The sequence below is a fragment of the Pipistrellus hanaki genome, assembly GCF_964339955.1.
Source record: "Pipistrellus hanaki genome assembly, chromosome: 2".
Classification (NCBI taxonomy): Eukaryota; Metazoa; Chordata; class Mammalia; order Chiroptera; family Vespertilionidae; genus Pipistrellus; species Pipistrellus hanaki.
In genome coordinates this window covers 159,709,794-159,729,014 of record NC_140504.1, presented here as the reverse complement: position 1 = coordinate 159,729,014, position 19,221 = coordinate 159,709,794, and the positions used below count along the sequence as shown (strand labels likewise).

Sequence of the window (19,221 nt, the reverse complement as noted above, 5' to 3'; positions counted from 1 at the left end):
AGGAAACATGGCAGTGAGAATGCTGGAAGTGGTTTTTTTTTTTTTTTTTTGTTTTTTGTTTTTTTTTAACTAGCAAGTGAGGTCTACTTTTAAATTTCAGGCATGTTTTCTTAGTATTTAAGCTCAGTGTTACAAAGCTTAGCTACATTAATCTGTTACTGGGTAACTCCAGAAAGAATGTTAGGCCAAACCATTATGAGATTGACAGTCCCCCCCACCTCTTTGAGCATTATTGAAATTTGACAACATTCTCATAGTCTTTGCTTTCATTTAAGGATTTGGCTATCAAAAATACGGGTAAGTGAAAGGAACCAAGAGAAACTAATGACCAAATGAATAGTAGTATTTAAAGTTGCAAGTTGCTATGATACAGACTTCACCGTGACCTGGATGGATAAGGACTAAATAGGATTTGCTTTCCAGAGAATCTGGGTGCCTGTTCCACCAATTCTGTTTGTCTCCGGCCTGCCGTGTTGGCCACCTCCTTTTCCCAGCATCACTTATTTCAGTTCTGAGAAATAGCTTCCTCCCATTACATACACGAATTCAATTAGGCAGGAGATAGTGCTGAAGGTTTTTGATTCCATCAGCTTCTGGTGTGTAGACAGAAGCTCTGTTTTGCAAAACTTTTTGAGGGAGTTGTGATGTGCATTTTTCTGGATTCTGAATCCTTCTCAGTGTTATGACTGTTCAATCAATCAATCAATCAATCAATCAATTTTTCACTCTTCTCTCTCTTCCTGTTTTCTCCCACTGCCTCTCCCTTTCTCTTCCTCCGGGGGCGGGGGGGAATGGGAGGAAGTGGGCTGCACAAATCAAAACTAAAATATGTCTTGGTTCACAATTATTGGTAAATCTTTAGGAAGCCATTGATTTTCTTTTTGATGCTAGGTAATGATAACCTGTGTTTGGAATTTAGTTTGAGCACCTGTGTTTGGAAATTAGTTTGTCCCCTGTAGGGACCTGTTTCCTTTCCTAAACTGTGTCTTAAAATTTACAAAAGAGGACTGGACAAGCTTTGAAGCCCACTAAAAATAACCCAACAAAAAACTTCATTTTTCTTGAGTCTACAAAAATTTTTAGGCCACCATGTGGAACTGAGCCTTTATTGAGGTTTGAATTGTCAAAATAAGCATGGCTTTGTGTAGATGATCACTTTTGACTTCATCTACCGAAGTGCTGAAGCACCAAGTAGGAGGTAGTTTTGGAAGCATTTCTGATCTAAAGAGGAAATTCCATAAACCATCCATGACAGTGTGTCTTGTTTAGCATTGCAAAGAAGCGCAGGACCTTTGCATAATGCATCCTAGCCTTTGACTGTGTACTGGGCCCTCACCTGGGATTTTAAAATTTTGCACATTTCTGTTTCCTTCTTGAAAAAATTCATACTAAGATTCTTAAAATCTTCTGTTAAATATTTTTTAGATTAGCCTAGTACAGAGTTCAAAACTGGCAGGCACTGTCAGAATCCTCCGATATGGGGGAGAAACATGGCTGTTATCATTGAGTGTGCCTTAAAAATTCCCAAAGTTGGCAGGTGACCATGTGTTTGTTTTGGACCAATTTACATCATGTGCTTAAGAAAATGTTAATATCTGCTGTTCAGAATAGTTGAGTATGAAATTGAGTAGAAAGCATAAGTAAAGGAACTTTTCTGTAACTTCCAGTATTTCTCTTTTGATCACTGAGCACTATGAGAAGGGCCTTCTTTATTTTCAAGTTGTCCAGTTATGGAAGTCTCTTAAGGTTATATCAACTGATAACTGGAACGTACTCTGTCTGGTGTTCTGTCTCCTACATGATCCCCTCAACTCCCAATCCAAAGAAAGATATAGGTAGCTTCTGAGTTAGGTATAATGAAAATAAGTGGGACTTAATATATAGTCAGTTAATAATTCTCCATTGACAAAATGCGCAGTAGAAGCTTTTCAGTGTTCTACAAATGTCTTCTCTATTAATGTGGTGAAAAAGAGATGATGAAGGATCATAATCTATAATCAAAGATTATACACAAATATGATATATGTTCTGGACAAGCTGCAAACCAGCTGTATCCCGGAAACAAATTCTGGTGGTTCATGCAATTATTTCATAACCTGCCTACTTTTCTCTTTGAAAATTTCCTCATTAATGTTTTTATTACCTTTCATGGAAGTACCAAAAGGCAATTAGTCCATCTAATAGGACTGATAATTCTAGTACAGATTCTTAAAAGTATGTCTTTTTATGCTTACATTTTTATTCAGGGTTTTGTCTACATACATCTAAAGTCAACTTAACTTTTGACCCAATTAACTTATTGGTCTACTGAATTCAATTAAAATTGGGGAAGTGCTTGTGCAGAAAGGAACTGCATTAGTATAATGTGTTAGTTATGATAAGCAAGATGGATTTGATTTGATAATTAATCTGATAATTTGATTAACAAGATAATTTAGTGTCAGCCAGAGACCCGGGTTCAAATCCATATTAACTAAGTGACCTTGCCTTAAACATTGTAAGTGTCATTTCCCTCTCATCTAGTAAAATGACATAATAACATGTACCACATAAGGCTGATGTGAGAATTGGTGAAATCAGTCATGTCGAGTGCTGAGTACAACACTTGGCCTAGAGTCACTGTTGGACATTAGTACCTTTTGTTATGTTTCAGGATTTTAAAATATGTGTCCTCCAAAAGACACCATGTCTCATGAATTGCTGTCAGATTCTTTCTGAGTGCACAGAAAATCACTTCTCTTCCTGAAGATTTCAGTAGCACAGGCATCATATCATCTCTGAATTTTCTCCACCCTTTGCCATTGAGGCATTCCACCCCATTTTATTCACGTCAACTTTAGGTCAGAATAAGAGTTCCTGTATTTTAAAAAATAATATTTAATAATTTCTACACAAGCTAACCTTATTTCATTTTCATGGAAACCCACCCTATAAAGTAGTCAAGGTAGAGATTAGGTCATAGAAAGCACTCAGAGCTGGAGGGAAAAGTGGTGGCCTGGGCTCCACCCCAGCATGTGGTAGGTGAGGAAGCACCATGCTCCCCTCTGTGGGGAGTACCTGGCAGAGCCGGCAAAGCAGAACTGAGTTCAGGGCCCTTTCCACCACACCATGTGGATTGCTTTTCTTTTTAATTAAAAATGCCCTATTCCTGGCCCCTATGGACAGGTTGTACATAGCTCTTAATTTCTAGAGCTTTCAAAACTGTTTCATGAGTCTATCTGGTTTAAATGCAGGACCGTACAGAGGTCCTTTTGGTTTTAAAGATACTTGCGTGCAACATGGACCTCATACCAAGTTCCTATAAATTTCTTTTTTAACTCTTGGCTCTTTTTCTGAAGCCCCTTGAGAAGTCAGTGCCATAGATCTCTGCTTCTTTCCATCACCACTTCTTGTCCAATAAGCGTCCCTGACAATAGCTGCCATATTTAAAATAACAATAGCTAGGTGTGTACACTGAAATATTTTCAATCAATTTATAAATTTTTCTTTCTTATTCTATGTTATGGAATGTTAATTTTGTTCAACTGAGATTGCTTTATCAAAAACTGTTCTTATGCAGTCATTAATACGTTCCCTTGTTAGTTAATATTATCTTAGCCACATAAGAAAATGACCAGGCCATGCAACTTGTATGTGAAATGCAACCAAAAAAACTGTGTTTCATCTCAACCTAAATTTTCTGAAATCTTTTGTATTTCAAGGTCAAGTCAGCAATTTATTCCCATAAACAATACGCTCTCCTGATCTTTGTTGCATGCCCTGTTCTCTGTTTGCCTTTTTCTTATTTTTTGTTATATTGTGTCACTAAGTTAGACATTTTAAAATACAATTTACTGCTCTATTCATATTATCTTTATTTAAACACTTTATCTTTGAATTAAATTTATGAATTATTTTATCCTTTGACAGTTTTAGCCTATTCAAAGGTGATGCTTACCCTTTGTAAATGTTCTGTAACTTGCCATCCTCTGAGTCAGTGAAAATTTTACATTTAATTAACAGTATACTTTCTAGAACTCCAAGAAATACCTCTTTTACATATTACTACTTTGTATAATATTATTTCAGAGAATAGAAACTAATTTTTAGTTTTTATTAACCTAATTATGTTGTCAGAAAAAAATTCATGGATAAATAAAGCAGATATATCTAACAGCTTTTTTAAAAATATATTTTTATTAATTTCTTAAAGGAAGGGAGAAGGGAGAGATAGAAACATCAATGATGAGAGAGAATCATTGATTGACTGACTACTGCACACCCACTACTGGGGATCAAGCCCACAACCTGGCATGTGCTCTTGACCAGAATTGAACTCGGGGACCCTTCCATCCACAGGCCAGTGCTCAATCTACTTAGTCAAATTGGCTAGGCCTGTGTCTAGCAATTTTTAATGAGCCTTATGTTTCTTATAGAGTAACTAAATATTTTCATAAAAGGGTCTTTATTTTTTGGATAGATTTGGTTTATTTGTCCATATGTGGATTCCAGCTCTGCTGTTATTGATTGGAAAGTGTATTTTAAACTCTATACTTCATACTTTTATAAGTTTTTAGTTTTATAAAGAAAATTAAAAGTAAGTTTGCTTTCAGGGGGTGTTTGTTTTTCTTTTGTGTATAGATGCAATAGGTGGGTTTTAAGTGAAATTTAGTGATATCCTTTGATAAAATTATAGATTTAGTTTACTATTGAAAATCTAGGGTTGGGAATCAATACCTACACTTGATTTGGACAAGAAACCTATAGAAACTTTATAGGGAATTTTAGCAGGGCAAAAAAATATTGTGTCCCCATGGTGGTGCTCAGTATTACTTAGTAAACTCCTAGGATGTGGCTGTGGAGCCCTTACTCAAGTGAAAGGATTCCTTATTTGAACCAGTTAAAAGTTACTTTAAGATAAATTTGTAAAATATCTAGAACTGAGAATATTCTTGCCTTTTATTTTCTTCATTATTCTTAAAGGTATATTTTAGTGCATTTTTTAGAGTAGAGCAAATTTTATAGGCGATTTTACTGCCCAGTGGTATTTTATTTCAAAGAGCTCATTCTAATATATAGAAGACTGCAGTAGTCTCTGTTTTTTTGTTTTATCAGCATGCCTTATTTTTTAGGGGTACTTGTACCCGGGATGCATATGTGCTGTCCAAACTAGTTAATGGGCTTACAACTGGAGGGTGTAAATTCTAGTATCTGTATTTTCCAGCTTGCAGCACTGTTGTCTGAAGCCTGAAATAGCTGATGTTAATCTTTAGCTTGTTTTGTTGCTTTCCAAAAATTAAGTTGAAGGAGAATAAAATGTGATGTAAATCAATTTCTCTGCATAATAATAATAGTAAAATATAAAGTGATATTTTCTATATGTCATATTGTTTAAAAACTTTAAGGGAGTGTGTGAGTATGTGTGTGTGTGTGTGTGTGTGTGTGTGTGTGTGTGTGTGTGTGTGTTTATTGAATAAGGGGAAGCAGCAAATTGCTGGTTTTAAATCAAATTGATGAATTTTGAATTTCCGCTTCAATGATATTTCTACCTTAAATTCATTTTGCTGATTTGGAACGCAAGGAAGAGCTAAGGATCTGGACCCTGTATTTATAATATCTCAGAAGAATTTCATTGCTTATTGGCTAGAACTCAGATTTCCCACAGAATTGTGGATAGCACAGTTTGGCATGCACATTTACTTACTCTAGTTCCTTACAGTCAAATACTTGTAGCTCAAAAGGATCTAAAGCAAGTATGTCAAACTCAAAAGGCTAACACTGGCCAAATAAACAAGGATTAAGTTTAGGTGGGCCACAAAAAAACAAAAGCTACAATTTTCATAGAAACATCTTTATTTCGATAAAGACATGCTGAATACAAAGGGCTGAAATAAATGAATAATCATTAACATAAAGTAATAGAACATCTTAATAAAAATTAATATTTTTCTTGAATATTAACTTACCAGACACTGAATAACTGCACAAATTAATAAGTGTAATGCAAACAAACCTATTTTTCTTGTTCTCCAAAAGCGAAATATTTCCTGTTGTGCACACGAAACAAGTCAGTCCAAGACTAATGACGTGGCTATCGGCTGCTAAAATATTCTCTGCTAGCATTAGTGGAGAGAAATGGTGCGCCTGCATGTAAGGTGTGTAAGGGAAATGAATACAATAGGATATAGTAAAGAGTCATTAGCTAACATTGTAGTTCGTTATTAACAATTATATGTATAACAAGATATTGTAAAAATTAAGTTATGAAATTTTTATTAAAACATTTCTTACATATTGTTATATTGGCTGGCCTGCATAAATATTTGTTGTGGTTTTTTTATGTTTCTTTAATCTTTTTATGTTTTTTTTCATTTGCTTTACTCTCTGTCTGAAATGGCCCATGAGTTTGACATGCTTGCTCTAAAGAATGGTTCTCTTACTACTGCACGATTTAGCTAAGAAATGTTCCCATTATTCTGTTCGCCGTGGTCCTAGATTTGTGTAGGAACAGCAGACTTAGACTATTCTCATTTTAAGTAGAATTAATAGGCAAAGTGGGGCAAGGCAAAGTGAATGAAGAAGCTACAAGCAATTCATTAACCCATTTTAAGGCATTTTCAGGCAACTTGTTCAACTTCAAAGGTCAAACTGACCAACATTTAATTCATCATGGAAAAAAACTCTGGTAGAAGAAAAAGTTAGCCAGTTTGACCTTTAATGCTTAACAAGTTGTCTTAGAATGTTTTTATTCAATCTTGATACTTTGCTAACAAGATTTCTTTTCTAATCTATGTAGATGTGACTTTTAAATCATACTTGGTTTTATGAAAGGGCTTGATGTTATGGACTTTGGTGCAGGTAACAGCTTCTTGATCATCATGCTCTGATATGCATAGTATCACAGTCACAGGGAAATTGCTCCTGCAAAGACAGTTTAGTGGGAATGTCCCAGAGTCTCTGACTGAGAAGTCACAGGAGAGTCAGTAACTTATGCCGTTTTGAATATTTTCTGGCTTGAAACTGAGAATGGGATGGGGGAGGAAGAGTTGAATTTTTTTATGTTTCTTTTCATTTGCTCTACACTCTGTCTGAATTGCAGTAGTGGTCCCCTGGCAGGCGGCGTCTACAAGCGGCCGGAAGGCAGTGCTGCATGGTGGGACGATGTTGGCACAGCCCTTCCCAGGCATGCTAGCACCTAGTGCACAAGCAGAGAACTTTGCTTCTGCCAACTGTGACTTCAGAACCCAGGTCTGTTCCTGAACCTGGACGCCCAGCTGTCAGTGTGTTGCCATATGTCACCAGCACATGGCACCCTAATTAAAATTTCAAATTGCATGCATTTGTGTTTGCTGGCTGGCTTGCTTAAAAGGTAGAGACCTCACCACCCCAGCTTGCCCCCCTCCTCCTTCATCACTCCGAGATATTATATTTGCCATTCTTAGCCAAGGGTAGGAGAACGGCCTTTCCCACCAAAAAGCCACCACTGTAATTCTCTCACCTCCCATTTTGGAGTAAGAATAGTCCCTATTTTAAGGGAGAAGGAAGGGTGTGAGAAAATGTGACTGCTACCCTTGACTAGAATTCTAAAGACCAGAACTGTGGTCTGCTTTACCAGTGGTTTGTGCAGATTATTCTTCAATTTATACCTCTTTTTATACTTGATAAAAGAAAAGTGAATATTACTATCCATTAAACATAGTATAAAAGTTTTTTTTAAAGTGAAGCTTGTTTATTATAAATATTTATACTTTAAGATTAGACAGTGTGAAGTGTTGATAAGTACATGCATTTTTTGTATATTTTACATTTGTATATTTCTTTGTATATTTACACTTGAAATTTTAAAAAAGAATTCCATGAAACCATCCTGGAAAACAATAATAAAATTCTATAGAAGTAGGTCCTTCTATTAAAGTAGAAAGACATACTCTGATTATGGATATTATCTATTAATAGTTACTATTTGTTTATATTTTTAAAATGCCAAGGAAAGTGAAAATGGCTTTACTTTTGTCACCTCATTTAATTTTCACATTACTTCTAATATATGCTAGCATCCTCATTTCAGAGATGAGTGTATGTGGCTTACTTAGGAAGCTTTTCTAAGGTAATACAGCATATGTTTAATGGAAATGAGATTTTTTTAGGAAGAAAATGAAAGTAATTTTGTTTGTTTTTGCTTTAATTTTTCTGGTTCATTCTGATGTTAGCTTCCTAGGTATAGGGTACTTGTTTTGCATAGTCTTGGAAGTTTTGCTGATATGTTCAAAGGTTGAGCTAGAGTCATGTAATTCATTTTGTATTGCCCCTGGTTGCCATTGGCAGTGGTGACAAGCCTGTGGTATTTTCAGCTACAGCCAGATTGGTATTATATTGTCTCATGGTATTATATGCCTCTGGTTTATTTGAAATATCTAATGAACTCCAACATTGAGCTTTGTGAAGATATTATTGTACAATATGTCACTGCTCAGGCTTACGTGGCTGAGCAAATATGTGTCATAGAATTTATGTCATTTATTTACATATTGGCCACTTATCTACAGAAACAGGAGTACCTATGGTTTTCTTTCCCACCACCTAGGATTATGGTGACTTGCTAAGGAGTAAGTTGGTAGTGTGGACTCTGGAACCCAGTTTCTGGTTCAAATCACAGCTTTCCCTTTTATTGGCATTATAATCTTGTGCAAGCCCATGGACCTCTCTGTGCCTCAATTTCCTCATCTGTATAAGAGAGATAATAATATGAGTTAATCCTTATAAAACACTTTAAGGATGTTGCCCCTGGAACATTAGAGGTACTCAATAAATGTTGGGTAAAATTAATGGTCACATTTAACACTTTACACAGAAAATTAAGTTATTTTTCAGGAAGATTAGTTGATCCATTTGGCAGAAAATTCTAATATTAAAACATTGACCTTTTTAAAGCATCTCACACTTTGATTTGACCTGCCAATCCACAGTTGTTGATAGAGCTTCTGCTGAGAAACGGTGTATGGAATCTCCAAACTAAATATATATATATATATATATATATATATATATATATATATATATATATATATATATATATATATATATATATTATCACAGCCTTTAAAAAGACATCAGTCATGTTGGGTAGACAAGACATATCCACTTACTTATGTTTCAACAAGTGTTCTAGTGTATTTACACATTTAGCACAATGAGTTGTCACAACCACATAATTAAATGTATACTCATCCCCAAATAATGACAGAAAGGATGAAAGAAATACAAATAAACAAAAAAACCCAGCAATTTAAATAATGTAATACTAGTAGTAATATTTCTAACTAATAACAGTAGTATAAGCCAGCTATTCACACTTAAGTAGCTTCTCTATGGCTCTAGATAAAGTTATTTACATACTTAGTTAGCAAAGTTATGAAAGTCTATCATATATAATATTTTTAGCCACAAACTATTCATTACTTCTACAGCTCCCATGTATCCCACTGGGTTGCTGAAACACAGAGAAGTGTGAAAGATAAAACAACTACTCCCTCTACATTTTACTTAAAAATAGAAAATTCTGATGAGAATCTGCAACACAGGCCAAGATATGTATTGAGATTTTACATACTTTCTTGGATTTGGCTTTAAAAAAAACACACAACACACCCAATTATATGAAAATGCATCCTGGTAGCTTAAAGAATCAATATCCTTTACTACCTCTATGGAAAATGTAATGATTGTTGATAATTTTGTAAGATTCATTGTACTCATTTGAATCAGCACATCCTCTCACCTGTAGCGTCACTGTCTTGACATAAAACTGGCTAATGACCCATTAACTGAACTATTTCCTTACTTTCATTGAGCTTTAAAATGTAATGCCCTCTTTCGTTTTCAAAGAGATATATTTGTTTGAGCCTTTGTGTTTATTATGTATCATTAAGGAAATTATAAAGAACGGATGAAAGCTCAAGGCAAACTCTTAAAACAGAGTTTGTTATGTCAAATTCCTGTCTCCTTTGAGTTAAAAAAAAAAAGAAAAGAAAAGAAAGAAAAGTAAAGAAAAGAAAAAGAATGAGGGCCATTAGGAGGATAGCAGGTAGTTAAAGCCTCTTTAATGTAACATCAATTGTGGAGAAAATATTAGATACAATTACATAAGGCTTGCATGAGAGGGAGCACCTTGAGAAGCATAATTTAATTAGAATGAATTTATGAGAGAGAGAAGGGAGAGGGAGGTCTTGTGCCATTAGACAAAGGGAAGGCAGTCATGTTGTGCTCTCCTTTCACAAGAGCATTTTAATGAGTTTCCACATGGAGCATTTCAGGTAAAAGATTTATAGCAGGTTGGGATAGAAATGTAGCTCAAAACAAAAAACTGTCAAGTGGCTTCAGTGGCGATTTCTGGATTGAGAGCATTCATTAAATTATCTAAATATTGGTATTTCTTAATCATTATTTTAGCCTCTGATCACAGGCAAGATGATGATTTTTTTTTCTTTAATAAAAGTCAGGTGCGAATGCATTTGTTAGTTTGTCAGTAAATATTGAGCAGTAGCTCTGTCCTCTCTTGACGTCTGTCTTGGACACGTGTTGGATCACATCTGACTTAGCATGGCAAATACATTGATCATCCTGATAATCCAGAAGGATAGGTGCCAACGGTGACTTTAGATTGAGATTTTGCCTTTATCACTTGTTTCCTATTTTTGGTTAGAAGGAATTAAGATGTTATCTCCCTATAACGTAATTGTGGTCATAAACTTTATCTGGATTCTTCTACATAAAATCCAAGTAGGTGAAAGGGAAGGAAAACACTGTGGTGAAATTGGGGGAAGGAGGGTGCAATAAGGTCATGGCCATAACGTGGGTCAAGCTATGTTCTCTGGGAAATTGTTTTTATATGAGATTCGTATGGAAGGGTTTAAAAATATTGATAACAGAATACTTTGTTGTTTAAAGATGTATTTGTGCTTGTTTCTAAGGTGGTTTTTTTTTTTGGGGGGGGGGATTTATTGCAGATAATTCTGTTAGTTTCTTCCCAGGTATTCTGACATGCCAGGTGGTTATAGAAGGATGATAAATGACAGTCTATGGAGAGGCCAGAAATTATTACATACTAATATAAGTATTCGTGGTATCTATGACTAACTTCTAAAATAGCAAATGTATAAATATTTATATAGTCTGTTTGCAGTTACTGATTATTGTGACATTAATGTGTAAAGAAGATGTTTTTTGTTTTATTTTCCACCCTTACATTTTATTTATAAAATAAAAAAATTATTACATAGGAGGAAAAATTAGCAGGGTGTAAATTAAAGACAAAAAACATCCCAATGGGAAGAATGTCTAAAATGTCTCCCAGGGAATGGAAGAAAGAGTTTTGCTTGAAGTTTTCACCATATGCTAACTATATACAGCACTTCAAATTTATTTATTGTTAAAGCTTCCTGTAAATCACGTCATTTTGAAAGTCATGGAAACTGCACATTTGTGCACTAAACTATGTAAACAACAAAAACTGGTCATCCATCCAATTGTTGCTTCACTTATTTTGAATTATAGAGCAATTTTGTAAAGGGTGAAATGGGGATTACACAATGTAGTGATTTCCTGTTAACACCTACATTTTTGCTGACCTAGCAAGGTCTGTTGGTATGAGAGCTTAACCTTTATTTTATTTCAAAATGTGTTTTTTATTCTGAATTCCATTGGCTCCTGTGGTTTCAGTTTTCTCCATGAGCCCCATGTAAAAGTCTTTCCTGTCTAAATGAAGGGGGCAAGTACCAGGAAAGACCTTGTAGGCCAGCAAATTTTATTCTAGAATGAGTTCAGGAATACTTTGAATGTATCATAATATTATTAATGGGGAGAAAGTGTAAATGCTAAGACTTCAAATGCTCGAGTGTACATGTCATGCTTAAAGCACACAGTTACGTGGGGCTACTGGCCACCCTCCCTTACTTATACAACAAATGCATTGTTTGTACATAACTTGTCCTCCCCTTTTCCTATGCCTGTTTTTCTGTCTTGGGGTCCTCAGTTCTTCCTAGCCTGTTGAAACCTGCTCATCCTTCAAGCTACCTTCATCTTTTGTGGGATAAGGCACAAGCTACCCAGCCTTCCTTGACTTGGTTTTTCTCCATCTTTTACCCATTCCACATGGTTTGTGGTGCTTATGTTAAATCTAGTTTCCGTTTATAGTTAGTTTTCCACACTGGGCCCTGTTTTCTTGGTGCTTGTGACAGTTCTTTGTAACAATGGATACTCAAGAACTGTTATCTGGACTGAATTAAAGTTTTGTTTTTTTTAAAAAAGAGATAAATCTGCTTTAGTTGGAGCCAGGCTATAATGTGGTAAGATACATTGAGGGAAATCTGTACACGTCCAGGATCCTAGCTAGTTGTTCCAGCTTTAGCTGGACTGACAGTTTGATCCCAGGTTTTGAGGTGGATTTTAAGGTGTGCATATCAGTTGTGGTCTGTAAACACTCATTTTGACCAAAGAAGAAGTTGTTACATATAGATGCTCCGGTGAATCCCTCTCTATAAATTATTTTTTAAAAAAATATATTTCATTTGATTTTTTACATAGAGGAAGGGAGAGGGATAGAGAGATAGAAACATTGATGAGAGAGAAACATTGACCAGCTGCCTCTTGCACACCCCCCACAGGGGATGTGCCCGCAACCAATGCACATGCCCTTGGCTGGAATCGAACCCGGGACCCCCCAGTCCACAGACTGACACTCCACCACTGAGCCAAACTGGTTTAGGCCCTCTCTATAAATTCTTATGTTGTTGTTGTTTTTCCTTTTAGTGCTACCAACTACTTAGCAAGTTGTGAAATATTCAGTTGGAATGGGCTTTTCTCCATCTGGACTGTCCTCATCAAAATGACTTCCACTTTTCCTGTGACTGTTTTGAAGTGGATCAAGTATAGAATTTCTTTGATTAGTTTATTGTCTTAAGATTCTTACCTCCTTAGGCACAGGCTCAAAGGATCAGAATTAAACTTAGGTTGTGATTAGTGAACTGGAGCCGGCTTGCTGATGGACTGGAAGTTAATCAGGCTTAAACTAATTCACACGTAGTTTCTAGGAGGTTTTCCTGGGTTGTAGAACTTTCTGCAGATTTGTCTCATCCGTGTATCTATTTGGATTTAGAGTATGCATGTAAATAACTCTAAAGGTAGTTCTTGATATAAGACATAGCAGGAGGACCTGTCTTTAAAAAATGCCTTTACTGTGTAATCCTGAGTGATTTGTTGAGTTTCCTTTTATTTGCATCTGTCTTTGTTCCTGTAAAGACAGAAAAGCAAAAGTGCACTAAACTGTTATTTGATTTCTAGTTGTGAATGTTTGACTGTGTTGAGTCTGCCTTAGTCCACCTTATGGTCCCCTTGGGTTGACACAGTTACTGAACATAATGGAGTTATCTGGAGAATGGGTGTGGACCTTCATATAATTGAACAAACAGCTGCTGCTCTTACTAACCAGGGATGCTGAGTCGAGGACATCGATAGCCTGTGATTCTATTCTTATAGGAGCATTCCTTTGACATATACTTGATAATACTGAAAACTTGTAGAGCTTTTTTCTCTCAGAGTTTGCTCATTCATTCACTCAATAAGTATTTTCGTAGTATCCACTATTCTAGGCTCTGGAGTTGTATCCTATTAGCTCATACATAATTGATGTGAACCCCATTGCCAATTATATATTTATTTTATTCTCACTTCAGTTATGTCCTAATGGCAACCCTATGAAGTAACACTATTATTATCCCCATTGACTAGATGATGAAACTGAAGCACAAAGAGGTGAATGAATTTATCCTAGGTAATACTAGTATATAAATTATAGACCTGGGATGTGGACCTAGCTATTCTCAACCTCTGAGTCTGTAACCTTAATTTATACTAAATTGCCTAAAACTTTTTAGCAAGGCTTAGTCTAAGTAATATATAGCATTTCAATTTCCCTGAAGGTTTGCTTAACAGAATTTAAAAAAAAACTTAACTCTCAGAAGTGAGGCTTTCTTGTAGGTATTATAGTGATGACATCAAAATGTGGAAAAATTTAGAATAATGAAAATTTAGAGCTCCTGGAGATGACCTAGTTACTGGATTCTTCTTTATAAAAACGTGAAAGTAGAAGTTCAGAAAGTTATAAGACTGGGCTGAGTTCAAACCCTTGGTTATCAGAAGGGGCAGGGTCTAGAGGTTTGTTGAACTGAGCTGATGGGAACTCCAGGGGTCCCATGTTTATTCCAGTGTTTCAGTGCTGACACAGGTCACAACAGTTTACAAAGCTTCACAGTTTTACAATATTCAACTAATGCCCTACTATGAAGTTTTCCTTTCTATTTTGCAGTATTTATTTAGATGCAAAATTCATTTATATAACACTTTTTAATGGGTAAAAGTGTTTTATTTTACAATATTTTATGTTCATTTGAAATCAGTCTATATCAACATACAGAATCTTATTTGACTGGATGCACAGTTTCTTGCTGAGGAACTTTCACAGTGTGGTATCAGCCATTGGTTGATAAGAAGAAAAACTACAGATACAACCTTGGCAGCTAGCAAGGGTTCAGATCAGACCGATTTCACTGTGTTGATAGGGCAGAAAACTGGTTGGATTTCTGGGGGCTTTAAACTGAAACCAGTGACTGGCATGTTAGCTCCTTCAGGCATAGGCACGATTAGAAATCAATGAAAGCTTTCACAAGTTTTACTGATTCTTGTCAGTGTGACCTCAAACACATATTGCCTCCTTCTCTGTGCATCCTCTGACCAGATGGAATTTCTTCTACTTTGGGTGTTGTCAAAAAGCATTTTAAAGATGTGAGGTGTGTCCTAAAACTGAAGATAGTCATGGAACCATTCTTTTCCTTTGTGTTTCAGAATGTTGTTTTCTGCCCATGATTACACACCCAGTCTCCCATCTCTCCGTCCACTGTTGTACTATAGTTGCAAACCTCTGCATTGGGACCAATATCCCTGTTTTCTGGAGAGCTGTCATATGAAAAAATAAGTTAGCTTGTGATAGCTTTAGGTGTATATCTAGAATTAATGCAATAGAGTAGAGGCAGACAGAAGTCAAATCAGCATGAAGAAGGTTGTTATAATAATTGAAGATGTCTAACAGTGTACTGGGCATGTGGAGAACCTAGGGATCTCACATGTGGGAGGGAGTTGGTCTGCTGTGGTTGAGAGATTTTGTACCTGAGATGGATTAGATGAGAAGACCTTCAAGATTTTTATACAATTTTTAAGAAATTAAATGTAGTGGATTGTCAGTTTGGGGAATACTAGTATTTTTCTTTGACCATTTCATTTTTCTCAGATTTAAGTAGACACTGGAAAGTATTCTTGAGTAATAAACGATAGACCCATTTTACATATATTCATATTTAAAACTGTTTAACCAGAAATTGTGATGTCTATTATTATCTTTCTTTTTATTTCTTCTTAATTTCATCATTTTGTCTTAGAAATCAATTTATTAATTCCACGTTCATGTGCTTCCCTCCTAACTTCACAGCTATCATTAAAAAGAAACCTGGATCCTGATAGGATGTGGAGTGTTCAGTTGACAGTCCAGAATGTGGAGGGATCCAGGGAAATATGTAGCTGTGTGCGCTCACCTGGGACCATAGAAGCACTGTTAAGATGTGCCCAGATGGAGTCCTTGTGGGTTTCTCTTCTATGAAGTGGGACTTTTGTGGCCCCAGCAGCAAAGCAGTTCATGAATGATAGGCCTTTTCTGGTGTCACCCATCATGTTCACTGTTTCTGCCTCCCTTTGCTTTCGTTTGGCATAGAACTTTTACGTATCCACACACAAGTTTTTAAAAGATGAGAACATACTTCCATATAAATCACATCCCATAAGTTATTGGGATAGAAATGTGTATCGGGCAGAATGTGTATGTTGATTTTGGTTTGTGTGTGTGTGTGTGTACTTTTGCTGAGGGAAACTAATAGAGAATTCAAGTTTCAGCATAGATAGATGGTGTGCCTCATGAATGTACTGAGCTTTTTTTCTTTTCTTTTTTTGACTCAGCTTTTCACAGGTGGATAAGGTAAAGCACTATCTGCGATGTGTGAAGTACTTTTTAAAAAGTGAGAACTCCCAGTGGAGCCACAGTGGAGTAGGAGCAGGTCAAGTGCTTCCTTTCTTTACTATTCAGCCAAAAGAGACCACTTAGCTATTCTGAAGCCTTCCCTAGAACTGATCATCCCTTTCTTGTTTTCTGTTCATTATGATGGAACTCTTGTCCTTGTACCCTAGTAAGATCTCACATCTGAAAACCCTGCTGCAAGCCAGTTCTGACCAATTCGTCATTCTTTCTGCTGCACGCTACCTGAGTGCATCTTGGTTCATGCCAGGCTGACAGTGAACTCAGCAAAGGGAGGAAAAACATATAGTGGTTTAAGAATATGGTAAGAAAAAGCAAGTATTTGAGTAGTTTTTCTCTTTGTTTTGGTTTGTAGTTTTGAAAAGACTCAAACTCCCACTTTTATTTTTATTCCAAGGGAAGCAGTTTGACATATTAGAAGTGTGGTCTTTAGAGTAAAAAAAGATTTGATTGGAGCTGTGCTTTGTGACCTTGGACAAATTACCTAGGCACGCCAAGGTCCATTTTGCTGTCTGTGAAATAGGAGTAATGGTAGTAAGTTACAGGGTTGTTAGGATTAAATAATACAGTATATGTAAGGTCTATAGCACCAGCCCTTGTATACAGTAAGAAGCTTGTTATCATTCTTGTATTATCAAGGCTGTTCTGGTATTTCTTTGTTAATTTTCATAAAATACATATTAAGCTTTATGTTGAATATGATTTAATATTTTTAATAAACTTGTCTAGAGTCTAAGATTTAAGATTTTAAAGAGGGCTCAGGCATGATTTGTTTCTTAGTGATTAAGTAGTGGGCAGTTGAAGATACTTATGACATGTTCTATGAGGAAGTACTGAATGAAGCTTGTAACAGTAACAGCTCCTTTAATTAGAGGACCAGTTAGAGGCATCATTCCCAAGGCTGCCTGGGAAGGGTGGATTTCCTGCTGCATCTGAGTGGCCCTGGGTAAAGGAGCCCATAGAATTCCTGAATAAAGGGAGCTTGGAAACTAAAAAATGCAAGTTTTTTGTTTTTTGTTTTGTTTTGTTTTTCCTATCAGCAGTTGATCTATTGCATTCTAATCATATCAAGTAGGAGTTGAATTTTCAGAGGGAAAAAAATGTTGAGAGAGTTGCATTATCTGTCAAGTTTACATGTTTTTACTTGAGAGAAACGGAAATCTGTGTATTCTGTCAAAGTAGTTATTTGTATCCAGATTTGCTCTCTTGGATGCTATCATTAACCATTTAGGGTTAAACAGTTTTCTCTTCTCCTACCTGGATTTGGTATATTATTTGTTTATCTTTTAAAGAAATCATCTTTCTATATAAATTTATTTGAGGGCAAGAATCAGCTTTCAAAGTACACATCAAAATATGCACCTAGGCTCACAATAAATATACATATCTAAAATGTTTATAGATTTTTATTATAAAACATAATTAACTTATTATAGATCATTTGAAATATACATGAAAATAGGAGGAAGAGAAATCAAACACAGTTCCACCATCTAAAAACAATTATCATTAGCATCTTGGTATATTTCTTGCCAGACACTTTTCTATTAGTGCAGAGCATTATGGAAAATACTCATGATTATGAATATGATTCTCAAAGATTTTAACATGCTAGGGCCAGAAAATGATGGTAGCTGGGCCAAGTGTGCAGACATAATAGTAAGGATAACAGAATCTCAGGTAAGCTCTACCAAACTTGAGTTCTCACCCCAGGGCTCTCTCACCTCTGCAGTGGGAAATGTGGTTTTCCTTAAGTGGAATAAGATTGTAAAAGGAAGATAGGTGAACTCAAATCTTCAAATTGCCCCTATGGTAGGTAACAAGGACAATAGACTAACCCAGTTTTGCTGTGCTGTGTTATTCCTGTACATAGAAAAATATCATTAGTTTCAATAAGTCCAAGTTTTGAATATTCCTTTTTTCACCCTGAATAGTTCTCATTAGAGATTAAATTATTATCATTAACTTCAAATGTGGAAATGGAGACATGAGAGCATTGAGATTTGTTTGCATATACAAATATTTTGCAGCTTTTATCACAGCCCTGAGTCATGAAAGATTGTTTTCTATTGAATGATACATATATATGTATGTATGTATGTATATATATATATATATATATATATATATATATATATAATTTCAAAGAGAGGAAGGGAGAAGGAGAGATAGTTAGAAATATCAATGATAAGAGAAAGTCATTGATCAGTTGCTTCCTGCACACCTCACACTGGAGATCAAGCTCACAATTGGGTATGTGCCCTGACTGGGAATTGAACCATGATTGCCTGGTTCATAGGTTGATGCTCAACCACTGAGCCATACCAGCTGGGCTAGTAATATCTTTATTTATAAATGCTTTCTAGTTATGGACTATGCATCTGACTTTTCTCATGCTAAGTCATACATTGTTCTTATGGATATACATATGTATATATGTGTATATGTATATGTATATGTATATGTATATGTATATACACACATACATATATACTGTATGTATGTATATACTGTATATTGCTGTTCTTTCCATTACTAAGCAAAGACTAGGGCAGCAATATTCAACATTTTTCATTTCATGGCACTAATAATTACTGAAATTCTGTGGCACACCAAAAATACATTTTTTTTTTTGCTGAACTGGAAAAAAATAGGTATTTATTCACAGGATGACTGTTGTTGTGTTGGCTGTTGTCATTTTTCATTTGACAATCTAAGAGAAAAGAGGTCAGTGCCCCTGACTAAATAATCAGGTATTGCATGTTTTAAAAATTCTTTAAGCACACCAGTTGAAAACTACTGGTCTAGAAGAACGGATGCAGTTTTGGGAAATTTGCAAGATTTCCAAAGATCATTTGTATTGAGAGATGATTTCATTGTAGTCCTTCCTGATTGGACATCTCAAACCTATGATTCTCATCTGCAAAGTGAATGTTTTTATCTTGTTTCCCTTGGCTCTTGTTTCCAGCTGCATGCTTTGCTCAGGTGGACTTCTTTACCGAAGAGAAGAGCATAATATTCTTCTTCTAGTTTGCCTAGCTCTTTGGCATTTAAACAAGCTAGAAACATGCATAAATTTAGCAAAGGATCAGGGCCAAAGGGATGAC

The 19,221-nt window shown here is 35.6% G+C and overlaps 1 protein-coding gene and 1 long non-coding RNA gene across 9 annotated transcripts in view; one reads left to right on the top strand and one right to left on the bottom strand.

The window, feature by feature from the left end:
* The window catches only part of NFIA (nuclear factor I A), a gene marked incomplete at its 3' end in the record, with an annotated part of 370,602 nt that overhangs the window by 111,976 nt on the left and 239,405 nt on the right, over window positions 1-19,221 (top strand). The window lies entirely within an intron of this gene.
* LOC311618492 overlaps window positions 10,968-19,221 on the bottom strand; it is a 700,613-nt gene continuing 692,359 nt past the window's right edge. Inside the window, exon 2 of the long non-coding RNA XR_014794341.1 lies at window positions 10,968-12,623. This is a non-coding gene — a long non-coding RNA (uncharacterized lncRNA). The remainder of the gene's footprint in view (window positions 12,624-19,221) is intronic.